The 8,048-nt window shown below is 30.7% G+C and overlaps 1 long non-coding RNA gene across 1 annotated transcript; it reads right to left on the minus strand.

Annotated features, from left to right (window-relative positions):
• Positions 1–209: 209 nt before the first annotated feature.
• On the minus strand, positions 210–5,821 carry LOC145670591 (uncharacterized). The gene is made up of 3 exons (XR_014128351.1): positions 5,397–5,821; positions 3,565–3,611; positions 210–465 (listed from the first exon to the last, which is right to left on the minus strand). It is a non-coding gene; the product is annotated as an uncharacterized LOC145670591 (long non-coding RNA).
• Positions 5,822–8,048: the final 2,227 nt, after the last annotated feature.

Here is an 8,048-nt window from a genome sequence, read left to right on the forward strand (position 1 = left end):
AATAATAATAATGAAAAATATTTACATAACAAAGAAAAATGGGTCTATAAACCAAAAATACCCTCCTCCTCATTATCAGTAGTATCCTCATCTTGAGGATTTTCCTGTTCGTTCTCATCATGAGGTCGATTTCTAAATTCGTCTTCCTCAAACTGAGGAAGACCAACAATTACCTCCACCTCCTCTCTCCTCATTTCCCTATATTCTTCTTCTTCCTCAACATGAGGAAGACCGACAATCACTTCAGCATTATTTGGTTGTATTTCATAAATTACTTGCAATCCACTAATTACATGCATAATACTATGTTCATTTTCGTTTGCATTATGAATGAGGTGTGTTACAATCACCTGTGTTTGTGTAATGACTGTTCTAAATAATGTTCTTAATGTAATGTTGTGACTGCCGTTGTTCATTTGGATGATTGTTCTTCTTTGTCTTCTTATTACTGGTGTAAATCTCATTCTGAAAAAAAACGGATATATATAATTAGCTTCAAAGCACATGAATAATAAAATAAAAATATAATTTAACTTCATTTTTAAAAATATAATTTAACTTCATAAAAATATAATTTAATTTCATAATATTTAATTTCGGATCAATTCGGGTATTTAACTTCGGCTGACTTCGGGTATTTCCGTCAGTATTATGAAAAAAGGAAATAAATAATTTTAATAACGGTATAAAACATTCTATATTAAATGCGAATACAATTACATTCTAAGACTAAAATGTTCGGGTGTGACTTTGATATAGCTAAGATATGTGTGGTGAGCAAAGATATGGAATCTTATACAATAAGAGTTTCAAGAATAAATATTAGTTAGAGCAAGCTAGCACGGAGTAATACGCGGTATTTGAGGTACAAATTAAATGTTGCTTTTTGATTACCAATAGGATTTGCAAGTATTGTTGTGTTTGTGTCAATAAAGACATATTTTCCTTTTTATTTTACATTTAAAATACTAATATTATTAAGTTACAAATTTCGTACAACAATATCGATCAAATATTTACCATTCGCCAAATGCTTGAAAGGAAAACGAGAATACAATACCCCGGTACGTCAATTTGGTTTTAAATCGCTTACGAATCGGGTAGGAAAGAAACATTTTATAATATTTTTACAAAATTTAAAATATCGAAAACTCATTACATTAATTAAAATGTGTTTCAATCAATCCCAAAGTAAAGTCCGAGTAGCAAAATTCTTGTTCACGAGTTTTCACGTGAGAATGGCATGAAACCATGATATGCGTTGTCGACATTACTATTTAACTTTGTCTTGGAGTACGCTATAAGGAAAACGAAGATAGCAACTAGGTAATGTAAATTTGATAGGAAAACAATAAAAGAAATGCAGAGGCATTATTAAAACGCTTGCAGGGACATGAATTTACTAATAAGTACATGAGAGTTCATCACATTGTAATGCTACAATTATAAAAATGCTTTAAAATACCAAATAATACTTTCCACATAGTGGAAACTCAAATATCTAGAATCAAACCGAAAGCATATTCACGAAGAAGCTAAATGTCAACTACAAGCAGAGAATTTGTGTTATTCAGTTCAAAAAATTTTTTATAAAAATTTTATCGAAGCTTAAAATATACAAAACGATAATTATGCCTGCTGTTTGTATGGTTGCGAAACATAGCCACTTACTCTAAGAGAAGAACATAGACTAAAAGTATTTGAGAACAAGATCCTGAGACGAATATTCAGACTTAAGAGGAACTGGAATGGGGAATGCAAAAACTACGTATTTTTATTGTTTACCTAACATTGTTAAGGTCGTTAAGTCTAGGTGGCTGAGGTGGGCGGGTCATGTAGCTAGAATGGAAGAAAGTAGAAACGCTTTTAAATTTTAAACTTTAAAAATGCAATCGGAAAACAACCATTAGGAAAACCTAGGCGCAGATGGGAGGACAATATTAAGATCTATTTCGCACAAAGTAAAAAATGGGATCCAGTTGGCTAAGGATAGAAGTCAGTGAAGAGCTTTTGTGAACGCGGCAGTGAACCTTCCTGTTCCATAAACCATAAATTACATTTATTTTTTCTTTCTCAATATATCAGATACATTTATGTTTCCCAGTATGACACTTTTTCTTTTTTCTGGTGGGTCTTTGAACTTGAGGAAGTGTTTTTATGTGACCTGTTATTACACTAAGATTACTAAACGATACATATGTGGAACGTGAATAATTACTTATTAATGTCTATGCTTGCTGCTGCCTAACAAAACATGGCTTAGCTATTGTGCTAAGGGTAACATGCAAGAATGCCACCACAGCAAATGGGCTGCTCAGATTTCTATTCCAACATTTTCAAATTAAATAGTAAGTTTCATCTTTGCTTCAAATATGTAAAGCTTTAAAAATCCATTATGTTATTGAAAATAATTTTTAGGCTTGTTCAACTTATAATTGCAAATGAGGTGTAATTCGCTGTACTACCCATTGAACAAAGTCGTGACTACATGATTTTATTTGTTGTACGGATCTTCTAATGATATATAGATTCGAATCATTGAAAATTCTTTTATTTCGATGTATTGAATACAAAAATAGTAAAACAGTATTGAAATAAGTAGTATGTAATGTGAGCAATAGAAATGTTTCTTAAAAGAAATAATGAATAACATTCAGTTTATCACCTGCACAGTACGATACCACAACTAAACTAACTTTCAAATTGTATGAACAAATGCACAGTGTTGTAACGTAATGTACATGAAAACATTTTTTTTATAATTTAATAACGACACAAAAGTGAAAATAGGTCTATTATTATTATTATTATTATTATTATTATTATTATTATTATTATTATTATTATTATTATTATTAGATTGATTATTTTCGCTGGTAATAAGAAAAAATGTTTCTCAAATCCATTATTTACTTAATAAAAACACGGTATTTATAGCGATACACTTCTGTTATTTCGATAAAAATGTTTTAACTGAACGACACTAAAAGAAGTGTAGTGCAAAAGTTTTACAAGACAGACACATTTTTCAAAACATGTTAAGTGAGGAGGTGCACTAAGAAAAAAATGTGGGTGGCGTACTTAAAAACGTAGGTTACATTCGTAATTCCTGTAGTTTTGGACTTAACGTACTGCAGACGTATAACTGAAAACGCATGTTTTATAATACTTTCTGTATAAGTGTTCCATCTATACGTACTTTCCGTATAAAACAATGTAGGCGGTCAGGATCTCACATACAAATACATATAACAGTTATACAATAACATGTAACTGACAAAAGGTAACATACATGTATGTAATATAAGGAAGACTATTAGATATCAGACATCCTGCAACGGCATGATGTAACATCTAAGGGCAGTACCTATGCAGCATACAGATAACGTATCCTCCGTACTGATTTCCGTAGTAACAATAAAAAGGATTCCGTATATTAGTACAAGATACCACTATCCGGATAACGGATTTTTCTGTGTGTTTTATACTACAAAGGCATGTACTATTTCCGTCCAAGTATTGTTAAGCAATTTTAAAAACAAATAAATGAGACATGGTACTCACTTTTCTTTTATCCTTGTGCGATGATTCTTTTCTTTTCTTGATTATTTCTGCAACAATGAAAAGACACCATATGAATTTCCAAATTTAACACTTCAAGTGTGAAGTACATACATATATTACAGTGTATAAAATTATTGCTCCCAATACTAAATTATCAAAATCATATATTTATTTAGTCTTACGACTAATATCATTTTATAAACTAACATCTATAGGTAAAAGTTTTATTTTCTCAAGTTATGTCAATGCAGTATCCCATTTAACCATACAACGCATATGTGCGCTCTGTCAAAAAGAAATAATAGACTCAAAACATAATTAAGGTACCTCGTAATATAATAAAGGTAAATCAAATCTTTATCTTTTGTGACATCTAATATCGTAATGTGCTTTTGTATATCAAGTAATTTTAGCCTTGTACAAACAACAGTTTCCGAGATTTCTCTTATTTTGTATCAGTACTCTAAGTTTTCATACCTGGGGTCTCTTAGACTTCATTAAGGAATATTTCTTTGTGTGTATTACTATATATGAACGTTGTCAGATAATGGGTTTTTTATTCTCATATAACTCTACACTCGAGTCTTGCAGGTGTTTCATAAATTTAATTGTTGAATTAACTTCACTTTAGATCATAGTATTCATCTGTCAAACGAAAACTCTTCTATCAAAAGAAAACTCATTGTACCAGTATTTGTTATTTTGATTTTTCTATATATAGTCCTTTCGCTGGGGGTTTCCCAGATTATGAACGTTTTTATGAACCTTCTTACTAATAATTTTAATATCATAGATTAAGTACTTTCCTTTGTGTGAAGTTAGTGTTACAGTATTACGCATCAGTGTAATTTAGTGTCAGTTTCAAGATACGTCAACTAGGGAGTAAAAATTCCTTCAAGAAAAAAGGGGGGACACCAAAGCTTCAGTAAACTCAAAGATAGTAACTTTAGAAAAAATTGTGTCTGAGTTGCTTGCAACACAAGGATTTCAATTTCTGAAAAATGTCTTAAAGGATACTTAAAAAAACGCTTAGAGTAGGTAATCCGTAACAAATTGTTCAACTAAAACCAAATATGTTATTGTTAGCAATCTTAAAGAAAAGGCATAGCTTCACAAAAGAAAAAAATCATGTTAAAATGATACTCCTACAAAGCTAAATATAAAATAAACAGTAAGTGCGTGTTTTTGCGGTTTTCCCATTTTCTCCCACTTTACTCATTTATTCATTTCTCATTATTACCGTTTCAATTACCCTACTTGGTATAATCATTGCAAGTAAAATTAACAGATTTCATCTTTTTTTTTCGGGTGATGTGTATTACTTTTAAACGCTCAATGATAATAATATATTTTAATCTTTTTATATTTCTAAACATAAATATATTTCAATTCTATAATTTCGTTAACGATTTCCGGGCAGTATAATAATTATGTATTTAGTGTCCACATTTTAAATTAGGAAAATCCTATTTCGATTTTTTATCGATTTTTTTATCGATTATAAAAAGCATGGTACACAAATATCTTTAAATAAGTCCGGCTAATCTGTATATCATCTTTCCTATAATCCCTCTAAATAACAATAATATTAAAACTCATTCTAATATTATGAAGAATGTAGTAAACATTTAACACATTAATGTATTTATACCAATACTAATTATTTAAACCAAATGTTTTCCAAATCTATTAAGAAATGTGTGTTATATAACATGAAAATCTAAACGTTTACGCTGCACAATAAAAATCTAGAACTGTATTATTATTACTGTACTGAAATCATATATTTTTCAACTTTTCCTAATATCTAATGCTATTACAATTTTACTTACCTTTGCAAATTTATCTTCAACGATGAGAGTTCTTGGTTTCTTCTGGCTTCCCACCTCGTTCGTAGTTTTGAAAATGATAATTTTCTATCTTCTAACTTGTATATATAAGTTTCAAAGCTTGTTAGCAGGGGAAGTTTTCTAAATAGAAAACAAAAGCATTTCTACCCTTCTGATCATATAATTTCTTCTCACGTATTTACCGTTTTCCCTCACTTTCCTAGTTCTCGTTCTAAATCAAAGTTACAGTATTTTTTACTTCATTAATTTCTTCTAAACTCCCATGTCAGGTCTCCTTCTGATTTTTAACAAGAAAAAAATCTTTACCACTTAACAATACATATACATTACTTTTCCTAAAGCATAACTCCACCCGTTATGTTAATTTTTACAAAGCTTTTCCATTTTCTGTGAAATACGCATTTCGTTTTTTCGTACAAACCGCATATATTTCTCTTAACTATGATGCATGTTGCATCAAAAAACATAATGTTTTTCTTAAGGAAAAGAAAGCCTTCTTTGTTTCCTTCCTATCACATGTTTTTCACAGTCCAAGATTTTTAAAATGCCTCTTAAACATCTGATTTCTCTTCGTATTTAACAATTTAAATTCAACATCACGTCCATGCAAGAGAATCCAATTTTTCAAAAGACAGGAAACACATTTACTCTCCTAGCATGCGAGAAGATAACACTCCGAAAATAAATATTTTCACTTTATACCCTTCCATTGATAAAATACACCTGCCTTCCCCAACACGCAATAATTTCCACCTCTGTCTACCTGCAATAAATTTAAATTAACTATCCCCCTATAATTCTCATTTTCTCAATAAACACCCATGATAAATCCACTTAATTGTTTTATTATACAAAACCTAACAAAATGATGCCGTCCTGCTGATTATTTCACCCTTTTCTAACTAATAATAAAATACCTTTAAGTCCAACATAATACGTGATTTACATCATGATTTCTTTCTTTGTGTGTGTGTATGTGAGAAAAAAAGAGAAAAAAAATGAAAGTGGTTGGGTTAGTAAGAGGAAATCAGCTTTAAAACTAGATTTTCTATTTCCCTTTCTTTTGTGTTTAACTCAACCTATTTACTAGAGAATAAATAAAATCGTTTAGTCCACAATTAAAATAGGTAAATGATAATGCATAAATCGGTAAAATCAAATAGGGAAAGAAAGATTCCAAGTAAACCCACAACCAGCACGAACTTATCTTGTCGGAGGTTAAACCATGGATCACACGCAACAAAAGTAAACCACTAACACCCCATCGCTTTTCTACATCCATTTGTTATAAGTAACTATGGTTATTATCAGAATCATTAAAAAGTAAAGCGTCTGCAGTGTGTGTCAATTCATTATAGTTGTCTAACAAAAGGGTTCTGTTTGATTTTCAAGGACAACGTTAAGTGCAAACTGCACAATATAATCTCTTTAACGTTTAGGAAAATCTAATTTCTTGAGCACAACACTTCTGATATGTTATAACTGTATGTCATGTATTCCCTCACAGATATATCTGCGCTGTATATGCAGACGACTAAAACATTAAAATACTATTTTCTTATGCAATTGTAACAATTACAACAAAGTTTAAAATTGTCGAAATTCAGACTAGTTTTTATTAAAGTTTAAATTGACAGAAATCTATTTCAACTGTAAAAAGTACATGTTAGCTATTATTTCGTTTCTGGCGGTCATAACACCATTACAAGAATATTTTCTTGTTTTTCTAAATTACAAACAAGACCTATAAATAAAATACCCTTTTTAGTTCAACAAACATTCATCACACTTCAAATAAAATACAAAATCGTATCAGACTGTCTGTAAATATTATATGCAATCCTCAAAACATTTTCAACTTGTCGGTTGCATAATCTTCTAGGTGCCAAAGTCAAATATTCATACTCATTATTATTATGTACGCAAAATGTATCTGTCTCTCCAACACGCTAATTCCCATCGGTCACAGTCCTGCTAATAGTTATCGCCAATGGTGTTGGTTACCTTGTACTTAATGTTATGAGTTCTAAAGTAAAGCAATTTTAACCAAACTATACGTTCAAATGGAGAAGAATGGAAAGAATTAGTTGGGTCGAGCGGAAAACGAATGAGAGAGTGTTAGAAATGGTGGGTGAGAAAAGAACACTTTTAGATATTATTAGGAAGAGGAAGAGAAACTGGTTGAGACATTGCCTAAGAAGAGATTGTATCATGAAAGAGGTCCTAGAGGGTATGATGGCGGGAAAGAGAGGGAAGGGTCGAAGGAGACTACAATTAATGGATAATATTAAAACAGAAAAATCATACGCGAAGACGAAAAGGTTAGCGGAGGACCGTGGAGCATGGAAGCTTCTTAGCTGCGACAAGTGACCTGCCAATAAAGGCAGAATACCTGTGATAATGATGATACGTTCAAAGTGCTATCTCTTATTTAAAGCAATTGTTTCCATCTGCATATAAAACTAATCTGCGCTGTCAAATAATTGACCGTCTCTTGTATTGCCTTAAGAGTCGTTACCTACACTGTTTAAATAATGTCAAAATCGTCCTTAATGTACATCATATATCTTCTTTACTAGTATGTATGAAGTTATATAAACACCTAGTTTTGTATAAAGAGTTTCAAAAGTATAA

This window comes from Thermobia domestica, chromosome 14, assembly GCF_964235325.1.
Source record: "Thermobia domestica chromosome 14, izTheDome1.hap1.1, whole genome shotgun sequence".
NCBI lineage: Eukaryota > Metazoa > Arthropoda > Insecta > Zygentoma > Lepismatidae > Thermobia > Thermobia domestica.